The sequence below is a fragment of the Macaca thibetana genome, chromosome 3 (assembly GCF_024542745.1).
Source record: "Macaca thibetana thibetana isolate TM-01 chromosome 3, ASM2454274v1, whole genome shotgun sequence".
NCBI lineage: Eukaryota > Metazoa > Chordata > Mammalia > Primates > Cercopithecidae > Macaca > Macaca thibetana.
This window is the reverse complement of record NC_065580.1, coordinates 31,901,633-31,917,790: the sequence shown is the minus strand read 5'-3', so window position 1 is coordinate 31,917,790 and position 16,158 is coordinate 31,901,633. Positions and strand designations below refer to the sequence as shown.

The following is a 16,158-nucleotide window of genomic DNA, read 5'->3' as shown; positions in this document are numbered from 1 at the left end:
GCGTGTTGCTTAATTCCATTTAATTGGATGGCTTTGAGTGATCTTCAAAGTCTTGACTTTCTATTTTTATTGTGCTGTGGTCTGAGAGAGTTTGGTATGATTTCAGTTCTTTTACATTGTTGAGGATTGTTTTATGTCCAATTATGTGGTTGATTTTAGAGTATGTGCCATTTGGCAATGAAAAGAATGTATATTCTACTGTTTTAGTTGGAAAGTTCTGTGAAGGTCTATCATATACATTTGGTCCAATGTTGAGTTTAGGTCCTGAATATCTTTATTAATTTTCTGCCTTTGTGATCTCTCTAATACTGTCAGTAAAATGTTGAAGTCTTCCACTATTATTGCACAGAAGTCTATGTCTCTGTGGGTCTCTAAAAACTTGCTTCATGAATCTGGGTGCTCCTGTGTTGAGTGCATATATATTTGGGTTAGGTCTTTTTGTTGAATTGAACCCTTTACCATTTTGTAAAGGTACTTCTTTGCCTTTTTTAATCTTTGTTGGTTTGAAATCTGTTTTGTTTGAAATTCAGATTACAACCCCTGCTTTCTTTCTGTTTTCTATTTGCTTGGTAGATTTTCCTCCATCTCTTTATTTTGAGCCTATGAGTGTCATTACACATGAGATGGGTTTCTTGAAGACAGTATACAACTGGATCTTGCTTTTTATCCAGCTTGCCACTCTGTGCCTTTTAAGTGGGGTATTTAGCTATTCAAGGTTAGTATCTGACAATATCCCACATCTATAAGGAACTTAAACAGATTTATAAGAGGAAGAACAACCCCATTGAAAAGCGGGCAAATGACATGAACAGACCATTCTCAAAAGAAGACATAAATGTGGCCAACAAGGATATGAAAAAAAAAAGCTCAGTATCCCTGATCATTAGAGAATTACTAATCAAAACCACAGTGAGACACCATCTCATACCAGTCAGAATGGCTATTACTAAAAAGTCAAAAAATAAGAGGCTGGCAAGGTTGCAGAGGAAAGGGAACACTTATACACTGTTGGTGGGAGTGCAAATTAGTTCAACCATTGTGGAAAGCAGTATGGCAATTCCTCAGAGCTAAAAGTAGAGCTACCATTCTAACCAGCAATCCCATTACTTTTACCCCTCAGAGCTAAAAGTAGAGCTACCATTCTATCCCAGCAATACCCAGAGGAATATAAATCATTCTACTATAAAGACACTTGTATATAATAAATGCTCATTGCAGAACTATTCACAATAGCAAAGGCATGGAATCAATCTAAATGCCCATCAATGACAGATTGAATAAAGGAAATGTAGTACATATACACCATGGAATGCTACACAGCCATAAAAAAGAACTAGATCATGTTTTTTGCAGGAACATGGAATGGCTGGAGGCCATTATCCTTAGGCAAACTGATGGAAGAATGGAAAACCAAATACCACATCTTTTCACTTATAAATGGAAGCTAAATGATAAGAATTTATGAACACAAAGAAGGGAACAACAGACACTAGAGTCCACGTAAGGTGGAAGAGTGGGAGGAGGGACAGGTGCAGAAAATATAACTACTGGGTACTGGGCTTAATACCTGGGTGATGAAATTGTATGTACAATGAACCCCCATGACACATGTTTACCTGTGTAACAAACATTCACATGTACTCCCAAACCTAAAATAAATTAAATGTTTTTAAAAAAGAAATGCTAGAAAGCAAAAAAGACAAGCACAACTCTGAATAATTTGAGGATGAAAGATAAGAAGAATGTTGGGCTACTGACAAAAATGAGGATGTCAGGGGGCTGTGGTGGTGGAGGTGGAAAGTGGTTTAATTTAGTTGTGAGCAAGTCAAGATCACAACAGACTGCTCAAGTGGAATTCTCATTCTTTTGTGACCGCTACAGTTGCAGAGCCCACTAGAGAAGTCTGGGACAGAGATGGCAGAAGCACCCATTTCCCAGCACAAACCTTTTCAACAACTACTAAAATTCCTGGTCAAAATGAACCAAACCTATTCATTCTTTCATTTAAAAAAATTAACATGTCTTTCCCTCTAAAAAAGAAATGAATTTTTCTCTTTCTTACTCAAAAACTGATCTTCAGAAAATCATTAAATCATTCACGATTCTGAAACTTTTGCCGAAAAGCTTTGATTTATTAAAAAGAATAATTACTTCAAAAAACAGATTCTTTTAACACTCCAGACTGGAATTTGATGACTTTTTTTCCCACAGTGATTCAATTAATTGGTTTTTCTTAAGGTTTAATGGTAGCAAAGTCATCACATTGAAGAAACCTTTTGTCATTTATCAGCTTCTTCTCCAGAGCCCTGAGAACACCTGATGATTATTTCAATCAAACCGATCACTCACTGAACACATAATCATGAATAATTTAGTAGAGCAATAGATCTATTACTTAATATAGTGCTAACCTTTTATAATGCTTATACCTGGGGAGAGGACTAATATCTGTGTCACAGAATAACTGATATCAGGCCTTGGGTTTTGAAGGTAACATTGTGACTCATGGAATACCTAAATGCATGCAATTATAAACCACATTATGGGAAAACAGTTAACCTTTGTGTAGCATTTAAGAATTTACAAGGTACTTTCTCAAACTTATCTCATCTGATGCTCAAATCAAACCTGTGAGAAAGGTATTCTTTTTTATTCTGTTTTTTAAATGTTTTAATTGACACATAATTGTACATATTTATGAGTTATATAGTGATGTTGTGATACATAGAATGTATAGTGATGAGATCTGGGTAATTAGCATATCTATCAACTCGAATATTTATCATTTCTTTGTATTGGAAACATTCAATATCCTGCTTCTATTTGAAACTGTATATTACTAAGAGTAGTCATTCTACAGTGCTAGAGAACACGAACTTTTTCTCCTAGCTAGCTGTAATTTTGTAAGCTTTAACAAATCTCTCCCTATGTCTCCTTTCCTCCTACCCTTCTCAGCCTTTGCTAGCCTCTGCTCTACTTTTTTCTTCAATGAGATTAACTATTTAGCTTCCACACATGAGTGAGAACATGTGGCGTTTAACGTTTTGTTCTTGGCTTATTTCACTCAACGTAATGAGGTATTATTTTATAAGTGAGAACAACAGGGCTCAGAGAGGCCAAGTGGTTTGCCTAAAACTGCCTAGCTATTAAGTGGCAGAGCTGAGATTCTCCCCCAACAGTCTGTGCTGTCTCTTGTACCAGTATGCACTCCGATGTGATAAAGGCCCAAATACCAACAGGCTTTCTAAAGTAGGCTCTGTCCATTCCACACAGCACCAACAGCCTACCCGTGTGAGGGCCCTGTTGCCCTTCATCTTTGTTGACCACCTCCCTCTGGTGGCCAAGAGTTCTCACATGAGACCCTTCGAGGGAAGCATCATAAACTACCATTTCTAGAGCAAAAAAAAAAAAAAAAAATGCTTGTTTCTCAGGAACCAAATCACACATGAGCATTTCTACAACATATACCCATCATCCTGTAGCAAAGGAAGCCACACATCTGGTAGTAACAGTTGCCGTATTCTTTTTTTAAATGATTCCTGCCATGTGACAGTTCATGTAAACAGCACACAGAATTCTACCCAATCAAGAATTACTCTTTATTTAAATTCTTAAAGGAGACTTGCCTTGCTGTAAGCTAATTTTGTGAAAGTTTGTTTTGCCCATTCAATATTTAGCTTGATTTCAGAAACTATCTGAAACAGTCTTTACTGGGTTTGTCTATTTCTCTCTCTGAGATGATGGATAAAAGCAATGCTTTATTTCTGTAATCTGCTCTTGAGAGTTCCTCATTATGCTTAAATGTCTCCCCTTTGTTTTAAAGGGTATTATCCTGCATTCAATGCAAGCAATTAAAAGTGTCATTAGATAAAACTGACATTTCTTTTATAGCAAAAGTAAACTCAATCCAATTTAGAATAGTATGTCAGGTCCCACCTTTACTTGTTAGATAAATCATTGTTACAATAATCTTCATATTTGTCTTATTATTATTATTTAAATTTTTTACTTACAAATAACAGGACTCCAAGGATCATGCATGTAAAACTTGAATTTAAACAAAGTTCTGGGAAAGGTGGCTGGTGATTCAGGGAAAACAGCAAAGGGAGATATGGTTTATAATTGCACCTATTTAGGTAACTGTGCCAAATCCCGTTAGACCAGTGAAAGCACGCAACAGAGCAGATCCTTTCCCACTAAATAAACAATTTACCATGATATGGTGAGCTTTGAGTTTTCCCCCATTCCTTCCATCCCTTGTATTAGTCAAGGATAATTTCCTGAAATATCTAGTATTAATGAAACTCTTTTATGAATCAAAATTGTAATCATTTAGAATTTGTGCTCAAAAGATGTGGGTGGTTTGATTGTCAAAATCACATTATTTAGGGGAACTTGTAGCCAGCATTCCAAATTCAATTTATTAACTCCCTCATCAACAGCCAGAGAGTATTCTGGCAATTTATTCAAAGGTTTCAAACGTAGCAAGAGACAATAAGAATGTCATACCTAGTGCTAAGGGGATTCCAGGCACATTATCAGAATGGGGGCTTGCAGTGTAACTGACCATCTGTGGATGCATGGGACAGCAACATATCCTGAGACATGAGACTTTTGGTGCTAAACCCAAGACAGTCCTAGACAAACCAGGTTAGTCACTGTAGGGTCAGGTTGAGGGAAAACCTTCAACTACAACTGGCGCACACATGGAGAAGGATTTCCTCCTAGAAAAAGGAGAAAAGCTGCCTTGCTGGAGCCAGAACACAAGGTCAGAACTGGACTCAAGACCTTGATGCAAGGGCAACAGGAGTATTCAATTAAAGCTTTTTAGGCCGGGCGCGGTGGCTCAAGCCTGTAATCCCAGCACTTTGGGAGGCCGAGACGGGCGGATCACAAGGTCAGGAGATGGAGACCATCCTGGCTAATGCGGTGAAACCCCGTCTCTACTAAAAAAAATACAAAAAATTAGGCGGACCCCTGTAGTCCCAGCTACTCCGGAGGCTGAGGCAGCGTAAACCCGGGAGGCGGAGCTTGCAGTGAGCTGAGATCCCGCCACTGCACTACAGCCTGGGCGATAGAGCGAGACTCCGTCTCAAAAAAAAAAAAAAAAAAAAAAAAAAAAAAAAGCTTTTTACCAACTCCCTACTGAAGACAAGATTGGACCCAGAGCAGGAGACAGGCTGAATCTTGGAGTACAGATGGTTACACCACACAATGAGGAGGAATATGGGAATAAAATACCCATATTTACTGAGAGGATAGGAAGACCTTATCTTCCTGGCCTGTCTTCTCTTTGTGCTCTCCTGTTAGCTGAATCCAGTCAGCTGATCTCTTGCTTTCATTTATGCCAGGACGCATCACTTTATACTTGAGCGTATGTGGACAGAGAAAAGCTCCCACTAAAACACTGACATAAAGAGAGGAGGATCACACCAGAATTATAGGGCTTCCCTGCTTTTGTGAATGAAAAGTCTTTAATGTTATTATAAACATAATACATGGTACTCAGGTTGGGGTTTCTGTTATATTGAACCATTTTCATTGGAAGACAAAGTTTCTCTCCACTCTTTCCAAAGGCAGTCAGTACACATTGTTGTCTCCATTATAACCAATATTTTATTTTTTTTTATTTATTATTTAGAGACAGAGTCTCACTCTGCTGCCCAGGCAGGAGTGCCGTGGCATGCTCTCAGCTCACTACAACCTCCACCCCATGGGTTCAAGCAATTCTTGTGCCTCAGCTACCCGAGTAGCTGGGATTACAGGAGTGCACCACCATGTCCAGCTAATTTTTTGTATTTTTAGTAGAGATGAAGTTTTGCCATGTTGGCCAGGCTAGTCTCTGACTCCTGGCCTCAAGTGATCCACCTGCCTTGGCCTCCCAAAGTGCTGGGGTTACAGGCATGAGCCCCACTGTGCCTGGCCAATAACAAATATTTTAATTTTTTTTTTTAAAAAAAGAAATAACCCCTTTCTGGGTAGGAAATTCTTTTGTAAAGTCAGGGATTCATGAATATGACTTGCTGTCAGGGTGAGGACTGTACACTTGGGACAAAACAGATGAGAGAACCCCAAGAGGAAAGTAGAGAACTGTTGACATTCACCTCTTCCCACCAGAAGGCTCCTCTCTCAGAACTAAAAGTTAGTGATATTCTATACACTGATTTATTTTACTAAAGGAGATAAATATTCCTTTAAAAATGAAGCAGCAATATAGTGTCATGATTAAGGGCATTTGTTTATTCCACTGGATAAGTGTATGATCCTAGTTTTGTAACCTCTCTGAGACAAACTTTCCTCATTTGATAAACGGGTACTATAACCCACAACTGGCAGGGATTTTGTGAGAAGTCATAAAATAGCAAATGTAGAACAGCATGCCCAACATTAGTAAGTGTTCGACAAATGTTAATTCTTTTCCTTCCTTTTTCCCTGTCAATATCCTATCTGAAAACAAATAGGTCCCTATCAAATTTGAAAAATTATTCATCATCACTATTTATTGCCAATCTCAGTAACAGTATGATGGATATATTTAGTTCATTTTCTTTTAAATTTACCTTAGCTTTCAAGTTCTGTCTTTTAAAAATATCATTCACTAAAATAAGTGGATATCTGATAGAGACAACCTGATATTTGTACTTGAAATGTTCTAAAATGCACTTGGACAGCCAATTCATCCACTCACGTGTGTGTATCTGTCGACAAGTGTGCTTGTTTCTACATAAGGATCATTATACACAAGCCTCATTCTGAGCCCCTCACTGTGTTTGGTTGTTTTCTAAGTAAAATCATGATTTATAATTGGAAGAGTGAATACTACACTTTAAAACCTCTGAAGTTGATTTTTACTTATATCACAAACACAAGCATCAAATGGAAGATGACATAAAGTTCACCACCATCTTTGAACAATAAAAATGACAGAAATTGTGAGTTATTTTTGAAATAATGCATAGACGTCAATACAGCCAATAACACTTCCTAAACCTTGTCCCAGCAAAGACCCCTCAAGTCACTATAAACCAGGAAGACTCTCAGAAGCTTGTTGAAAACAATGAGCTAGCACAGGGATTATTTTCCTCAATTTTGACTTTTATTACTAGTGAAAATTAAGAGCTATCACCATGTATATTCTTGCAAGCACATCATATGTATAAATAAATTGGTTTAACTCTCATAATAATTCTGTCCTGAAGGGACTATGATTATTCCCATGTTAAAGATGGTGAAACTTGGAAAATAACCCAGGGTTCTAGAACTGGTGACAACAAAGGTAAGACTGGAACCTGTCCCTTTCTGAATTCAAAGCCCATACTCTCTAGTCATTAAACTGGGTAAGAGAAGAAAGGTAATTTTTCTTTTTGGAAATATTATAATTCTTTCTAAGAAAAATTCTGAAACAGTTCATTTCATCTTCAGTTTCTAACGGCATTAAATAATGGACCACAATAGGTACCTGGGTTTTACCTTCCAAATTGTCTAGCTAGTCCAAATATCAGGGTCTGCAAACTGCATTTTCTGAGTCCCAGGCTCCAGATAATCCTTACTATTTCACAGAAAATAACATCACTGCCAAAGAAGTTATTTCTCCAAAGTAACTTCTTAGACTTGACGTAAGTAGTTTAAGCAAATGTCCTTTAATGTTCTCTTCATCATGGCTGGGGAAAAAAAAAAAAAAAAAAAAAAACTAAAAAGCTCTGAGTTTTATTCACTTCAAAAACGGAATCTCAAAAGATTTGAAAAAATGTCCTAGTTTTTCAACTCAACTTTAAAAGGTTTTTTCAAATGGTTAATTTGATATCCTAGAGTATTCAGCAGGATCCCTTAATGAGCTTAAAACTGGACCTTTTTCTACAGACTTGGTTTTCAGATAATGATTTAAGACCACCTCACCCTGCCTTCTTTGTGCGTGGATGTCATTAGACTCAAAGTCAAGCATGAAGGTGAACAGACATTAATTTAAGACCATTTAGAGCTACGTTCTCTGCATTACTCACAACAAGCCTCCTTTATTAGCCCCTGACGGGGAATTCATTAGTTAGCTGGACTGGATCAAAAGCTAGGTGGAAATAACCCTTCCTGACAACTTGGACGTTTCCCCTATTTCTCTTGTTATTTGTAGAGGTCAGTTCAGAGATAATAGGAAACATTGCAACTCAAAAGATAATGTAGTCTCTGAATGCAAATCAAATTAATAGATTAAAAATACGGTGACATAGTTGAGGTTCATGGTTGATCTTTTCTATATTTTTGGGGGTTTTTTGCCAGAAATAAAGCCTCTTCTCCGTTCAAGATTTTCAAACTGAATATCAGACCCCCAGCTGAAATTCAGTATGGTAAAAATAGAAATATGCATTTTTGCTTTCAGTATTTTCCCTCTCTACTCCCACGTGCCCAGCTTTCCTATGTGGAATGCCACTAATACCACTGAAATTACCCCCTGAACTCCAATTTCTCTCCATTCCCTTTCATTGCTCAGTTCTTACTTAAGCTGTCTTCAGTGCTGCTCTTCTTCCCACTGAGACATGGTGAGGTTTAAGCTGTTTTCAGGCAGAGACAACTAGCTTCCACCATTCTGTGTAATATATCATGCCTCCTTGCCTGTGCACACCTGCTCAATACCTGGTTCATCCAAACATCACCCTGTACAATCTGCACTTCTCACAACTACCCTGTAGTCTCAGCTCAGCAAACATTCTCCCTTCCTTTGTTTTCCTCATACTTGCATTTCAGGGTGTCAGAAGCTCTCCCTGTCTGCACAAACTCTTCATTCACATTTTACTGAGCCAGTTCTTTCATACCCACAAAGAGTTTTGTGCTCCCCTCTTCCAACAGGATCTCTGAGACTGCTAACATACTTCCTAAAAGTTTCCCATTATCTGTAGAATAAAGTATGATCTTCAGCCTGGCCTTTGAGGCTCTCCAAAGTCTCACCATGTTTGTGGATTTTTTTTCCCCAACCACTTCAGATTATATTGATCTTCTCTGAAACTTTTTAGCATTTGTATCTGCATCATTTGTTCTCAAACTGGTTATATGCTTTCTTCCACTGTTTCATAAGAATTGTATGTGTGTTTCTTGCCCATCCTGCCAGCACTAAATGCTGAACCCTCATATAATACTTTTATTTTTGCAGCATCTGGCTCAACAACACACAAATCAGGGGCACTTAAAAATATTAATTCAGTAAGATGGAATGAGTGAATGACTGAAAATACAGTGCTACCTAGAAACAGAGAAACACAAAGGATGTTCATAAGCAAGTAAAAAATACAATTTGGGGAGAGAAAGCTGTAGGTGTTTTTCCAACCCACATGATACATCTTAAACATTATTTTTAGGGAGTTCTTGAAGATGGGCAAGATAAGGTCAGACACTGTTCTAGTTCACATTTTTTGTTTTGACAAGGGACCAGGGGAGGCAAAGCTAGCCCACCTTCCTTTTTTTTTTCTTTCTTCAAAAAAGGCCATCCTCTCTTCCTTTTTCTTTTCCCCTTTTTCTTCAAAGAGTAGTATTCTACAGAAACAACTCTCAGAGGAGGGGAAAGAAGTGAAGGGGAAATGAGAAGGAGAGTCAGTCATCACTGCCACAGCTGTAGGAAGAACGCCTTCCTCTGCCCAGAAGGCAGGAACAAACACCACATTCCAGCCCACTGAGCAGATCTTTGCGAGGGATCAGACTTCTAAGTACTGGAGGGACCTAGAAAATTGCTTAAATGCCAGGAAGGATCAGCCACACAAAAAGCATGGAGGGTGGAAAGCCAGTGCCTCCGGATCACTCTGAACCCATGAACATCAGAGCAGAGTAATGGTCCATGACTGCAAAGTGGGCAGATGAGTAAGTACAGAGACAGATGGTCTGTGCCCCATCAGTGAAACCCTGAAGATGATCCTTCAGGATGCTTATAATGGGTGCAGGCTTTGAGAAGACAGATACTTTTAGAGGGGCTCAGGGATTATTAGCTGAGAAGCTTCCACTTACTCTTTCAGGAAAATGAAAGTATAGGCTCTGTTCTCTGCATCACCCACAAGACTCCTTTATTACTCCCCAATGGCATAGGGACCTTTATTAGTCAGGGGAATGATTATTATTTTGTCTGATTCCACAGGCTGATTGGCTTGGTTTTCCCAAAGTCTGTGAAACTAAAACTGACCCATCAAATTAACAGAAACAGCATGAGTCATTTGGAGTTCAAGCTTTATGAGCCACTCAGGTTCTCACGAATCATGAGGTGGGAGCAAGCCACCAGATGGAGGGCACGAGGAGAGACCCAGCCCCAGAGGATCCTCTAGATTGCAACCAGCTTTCTTCAGACATTTTTATGTATATAATAAGACTTTGCTCCTCCAACTAGACAGAAAGTCCTGTTGAATATGAGTCATTAGCTCTTAAATAGTTTGAAGTTTTTGTAAGGAGTTTTTGTCCTTGAAAATCCTTCTACAGACAAGATTGAAACATTAATCAAACCTTAGGTAACCAAAGGAGTATGCTTTCATCTAACTTGTGTTTTCAGCATTATGGAAGTTTTAGTAATGCTGGAATGTTTCACATACAAATTGCTGTAATGTGTTTTGTTTAATAAGACTTGGAAATGGAAGTAGTTGCTACTGATAAGCCCAGATGGCAATACAATAGTATCCTGAATTAATCTGATATTCCAAACAATATTAAACTTTTAAATAATAGAAGGTAGCAATAAAATAGTATTCTGTTTATTATAATCTAGAATATGGGCAACATTATTGGGGTAGGGGTGGCTACTGGGGACTTCAATGTAAAACTCAGCCTTTTTGCCATTCATGAAAATTTAATTCCACATACTCAATGTTTCACATTTCCAATTTTCTTTCACACATCACATCTGAGCATGAAATTGTGCAATACGGGCAAAGGACAAGGACAGCAGAGGGTCACAATGTGTGTACTGGAAGAGAATGAGGCAGGGTGCTGCTTCTTCTCTGGGGACAGAACTTGAGATGTCCCCACTTGCCCTGTTCTAGGTGATGACTCTCAGCTTTGTGCATTCAGCAACTCAATTTTGCTAGACACCTTGGAACTGGCTCACAATAACCCACACTATCATTTGAAATGAGAAGATGATTTTCAGACATGCCTCTCAAGATAACACAAAGCATCCTTCCCCATTATACAAGTTGCCTTGCCCGTAAGACCAAAATATTTCATCCAGTCTCCCGGCCCTCTCTCCTAACAGTGCTGGATATTGATCAACTGCCTTCTACATGCTCACCACTCCCCCTTTTAAATGCTAGACTGATAATATCTCCTGCTGGCACCTTCTCCTCTTGGATAAGTTAGTGCCTTTACCCTGCCACAGTTGGATTCACTGATACAGTCAAACCCTGTCTAGGGCTCACCCTGATCTCTTGATTGAAAACTTTGGATATTAAGATACTCCTCAGGTGTTCATCAGTGTCTCATTTACAAGCAGTCTCCCAAGCAGAGTATTCCAACAGAAGACTGGCCTCATCCTTTGTGTATTCTTGAAATTAATTTCACTCAGAGTTATAGGTATGTTTCCTTCCTATAGACAGCCACATTTTATGTAGGAGTCCTGCTCATTTTGTATAAAGGCTTATTTTATTTTCCCGGAGATTTCTGTGTTAAAAAATGCTGTCCATAGTCAAGTTCCTCGTAAAGACCTCAGGGGTAAAGGTGGGAGATGGGATGGTGGCAACCAGGATCTTATAGGTTCACCAGGCGAGGCTTTAAGCTCAATCTATAGGTTACCTAGTTAATCACAGGTAACAAATAGTGTTTTCCACAAAATGTAGCATTACTTTAAGTCCTTTATAATTATATATTTCCCACAATTACTTAGCTAGTGGACCACTACAGAAAATTTGGCTGCATTCATAGTTTAGTAAAATGGAAGTGATTACAAAAACTAGATAGAAATATAGTAAAATATTTACTTGATAAATGCATTCATAAATTGGTTTTAGTTGGAATTTTAAACTTTTAGTCAGGGCAAAGTATATGTGGGGCAGGAGGTGGGGGGAGGTACATCTGACAACAGAGAAATCAGGAATAAATAAGGACACTTGTCTTATTATCCATGAGATAAATCTACCTTCTTTGGTTTTCAGTGGGATACTGTGGAGGGAGTAGTAGTGGCCTATGAAGCCTGCCAAGAAGCTGTTGAGTCTAATTTATGACCATAGTCCAGACCTGTTTTTGAGCCACTTGCCAAGGGGATTCTCCCCATTAATGGGGGAAGGAGAGGAAGGCATGTGAATGGCCAGCACTGACCACCTGGTTGGGCTAATGTTCACTGGGATCCTGAAAGAAAGAAGGCAAAACAGCCTGCTCACCGATACCTGCCTCCCAAGCTCCCACCAGTTTCACTGACAATGGTAGCATTAGTTAGGGGAATGACTCCCTACCTTATTCACCTTCATACCACCCAAGAGCACACAGCAGAAGGCCTGACACAGAGACAGTGCTACAATGTTTAATGAATTGAATTGTATGCTGGCCAATATTAGGCTTTACAATTGTTAAAAGATGGTTTGATATGCTTAGTCTTGTCAAAAACATTGTATATAAGAAGCAGAATCTTGAGAAAGGTGGTCAGTAGAGAGCCACTTTGACTAATAGACAGTTTGAGCATCTGACAGCTGCATTAGAAGCAGAAATTGGTAAACAACTTGACATAGTATAGCAAAAAATTCATGAAGGCAGCCCTGAATCCCAAACAGGGATGGATAACCTGAGGACAAAGGAAAAAAAAGAGGCAAATAGACTTTTAATGCTGTAATATGCATTAAATGGAAGCCCTCTATTTCTGTTCCATGTTCAGATCCATCTCAAGAGCACAGAAAACACTCAGAGTATCTGGGGGAGAAGGCTAGTTTTCATTCATCATTATCAGCAATGAATAGTTACTAAAAGGAATGAGGCTTTAAGCCCAGGAAAGCAGAAAGAACAGAGAGAGTCCCCAAGCCTGGGATGAGGCAGGAAGCTGCTCAGGAGGATTAGTGCCTGACGTGGAAGTGGTTTCCATTCTTCTCTTTTATTCCTTAAGTTTCCTCCATTCTTCTCTTTTACTCCTTAAGTTTCCTCCAATGACAACACCTAGATCTTAATGCCCTTTAAGGGGTCCCTGAAGAGCAAGAACTGGTAGGGACCCTCCAGGGATCTGGTGGCTGACTAGAGTCCCAAGTTGTAACAGGGTCATTTCCTCTGCGCTTGGTCATCGTGTCCATTCCAAACCTGACTTTGGCATCCATTGAGCTGGTCTGGCTCAAGCTCTTTAAACAAATGCCCTTCTAAGTAAGGCCTGCCCAAGTGGAGAACAGAAGTCACATCAGTTATGCCTTATCGTTCTCAGAGATTCACTGTATTTTAGAGCTGTCTGTGGTTAAACAGTGGACAATTTAGGCCAATCAAAACCATTAATTGAGGAAGAAACTGAAGTCCAGAGAGATGGAATGACTTCCAGGGTCACGCAAATAGCTGGAGGGTGAGCCAGTCCAATCTTTCGACCACTACCTGCACCCCATATGTATGTGCTGTGCTCCCTTTATGGCCTTCACTACTCTGTGTCCCATACTATTTCCATATTCGTTTCCTAAGTCCAGGTCTTCAATGGAGTGTGTGTGCAGATGTGTGTCTGTGTGAGTATGTGTCTGTATCTGTGCTGAGCAGGGCAACTGTGCTGGAATAAGAGCTTCAAGAGGTCTTCAGAGAGCCCAGGTATTCACTCTAGCCCTCTCTCTGGTATTCAGCCAAGCAAATGTCAGGACTTTTCATAAGTAATGTTCCTCTAACTGGAATGTTCTTTCCCACATAACCCAGATCTCAACCAGAATCTCTTCCCTCCTTGACATTTAAACTGTATTAGCCTAAACCTTCATTTGTTCTTCATGTGCATTCATGGACTTCCCCCAAATTGCTGTGATTTCCAGAGCTGGTTCCAGCCTTGTGCTTCTAGCTCCTTTACTAACACAAGTTCTACTTATAGCCTAGCGACTGGGGTGAAGATGACATTCTCTGTCCTATATCATATGTGAAAATCAAACCCCTTACAAAGACTCCTACCCAAAACAAAACAAAAACCACCCACACAGGGCCACTGTGAATATAAGAGTATGAGATATAGAGGCAGTTTGCATTAAAACAAACCCAACTGGCCCCAGTAGACATGCTCATTTTTTAATTATGCTCTCTGCAAGGTAACAACCCCTTTGGCAACGCAAGTTTTACCATCTTCTTAACTTACTTTTATTCTTCTTTCTCATTCTCATGCTCCCTCTTTCTCCTCCTTTCAATATCACTTGAGATTCTATATTCTTATTCTTCTACTACTTAGAAGTAGTGACTCTCAACTGGAGGGGATTTTGTTCACTGGGGAACATTTAACAATATCTCAAGACATTTTTGGTTGTTTCAGTGAGGAGGTGCTGGAAATTGGCATGTAGTAAGTAGAGGCCAGGGATGCTGGTAAACATCCTACAATGCACAGGACAGCTCCTACAACAGCAAATTATCTGGCCTCAAATGTCACGGGGTTGAAAAGGCTGTAGGTTGGGAAACCCTGATCTATAGTGACTTTGCTATAGCCATGTCTATTCAAATACCAACTACAGTCCTAGGCATATCCAGATTCTTTCTACCCTCCTTAGAACGTGGCAATAGTTTAAAATAGCATTTTCTTACTTCGGTTGCACTAACAAGATCCAGATGAAATGTCACCTCCCCTGGCAGCCTTTCCTGGTCCCTCTTTCCACTCCTCCATCTGTGCTTTCATGACACTTTTTACATACCACCGTCCTACCATCCATCCACTTTGTTAGACTATAGCCGCTTAGCAGCATATATCATTCCCTTTTAGCTCCTCTAGCACAGTTCCTGGCATAGAATTGGTATTTAATAATGCTTGTAGAATGAAACTGGATCTTCACAGAGCAGCTCCTCCAATCTTAGTATCAAGCCTGGCAGAAGAGTGGAGATTATCTTGGTAGCTGAGGGTAATAATAACTCTTGTTAGAGAAGGTACAAATGTCATGGGGATGACTATATGATGATGCACGGTACAGCCTAGGTTGAAAAGACCACACTTAATGTGAAGATCCAAGGATGACTCAACATGGCTCTCAGAAACAACCATTGTCGACAGAGGATATCAACCTGACAAGATGGTCCCATCCCAGTTTTCAGTGATGGCATCACAGCTTTCAATTTGCATTGCAATCAGGGCTATTTTAAAGGAAGAGATGTAACAGCCTATCTAAATATTGCCAAAGCACACATAAATGCCCATTTTTCTTGACTAAGGATACGTGGTATAATTATTTTAGAATCAGCAGTAATTTTCCAAAGCTTTGTAAGCACTTCATTAAGTAATGGAATTTCAAATAGTAACTTCTGGATAAACAATTGGTTGGTGAGAAAGACAAATTGACATTCATCTATAAGGAAAAAGATGTATGAAAGAAATAGGAAATTTCAATTTAACAATTTAACAATCATCTAATCAATTATTTTGATCTCATCTTCCAGATATTGTTACATCAAGCCATCCAACCATGATATATAAGCATAACCGAAGTATTAGGCAATGTCATTTATTTATATACACATGTGGGCTTTTTTTATGGGTTTTTTCCTTTTTTTTTTTTCCCTGAGACAGAGTCTTGCTCTGTCTCCCAGACTGAAGTGCAGTGGTGTGATCTCAGCTCACTGCAACCTCTGCCTCCCAGGTTCAAGTTATTCTCCTGCCTCAGCCTCCTGAGTAGATAGGATTACAGGTACCCACCACCATGCCTGGCTAATTTTATATTTTCAATAGAGATAAGGTTTCACCATGTTGGCCAGGATGGTCTCCAACTCCTGACCCCAGATGATTCACCCACCTCGGCCTCCCAAAGTGAAGGGATTACAGGTGTGGGCCACCATGCCCAGCCATGTATTTTTTAAAGTTAATGACAAACTTTGATGCCTTCTAAGGATAGATATTTCATCATTTCCTTTATTTAAAGATAAAATTAAAACAAATAGAAAACAGTAGTGAGGAAGAGCTAACAGCTACAGAAATCATCTGGATTTTGCAGGACATCTTCCTTGACAAAGTTCATGCCAGCCAATTACCCTTTCTCTACCCTGCCTCAGCTTCAGACAACTCCCCTAGAGCAA

General features: G+C 39.3%; 2 protein-coding genes across 4 annotated transcripts in view; one reads left to right on the top strand and one right to left on the bottom strand.

The window, feature by feature from the left end:
• GRM8 (glutamate metabotropic receptor 8) overlaps positions 1 to 16,158 on the bottom strand; it is a 797,799-nt gene that overhangs the window by 610,509 nt on the left and 171,132 nt on the right. The gene's annotated exons all lie outside the window — the stretch shown is intronic.
• The window catches only part of ARF5 (ADP ribosylation factor 5), a 540,324-nt gene continuing 528,697 nt past the window's right edge, over positions 4,532 to 16,158 (top strand). The window contains exon 1 of the mRNA XM_050782586.1: positions 4,532 to 4,550. The gene's annotated coding sequence lies outside the window, so the exon portion shown is untranslated. The remainder of the gene's footprint in view (positions 4,551 to 16,158) is intronic.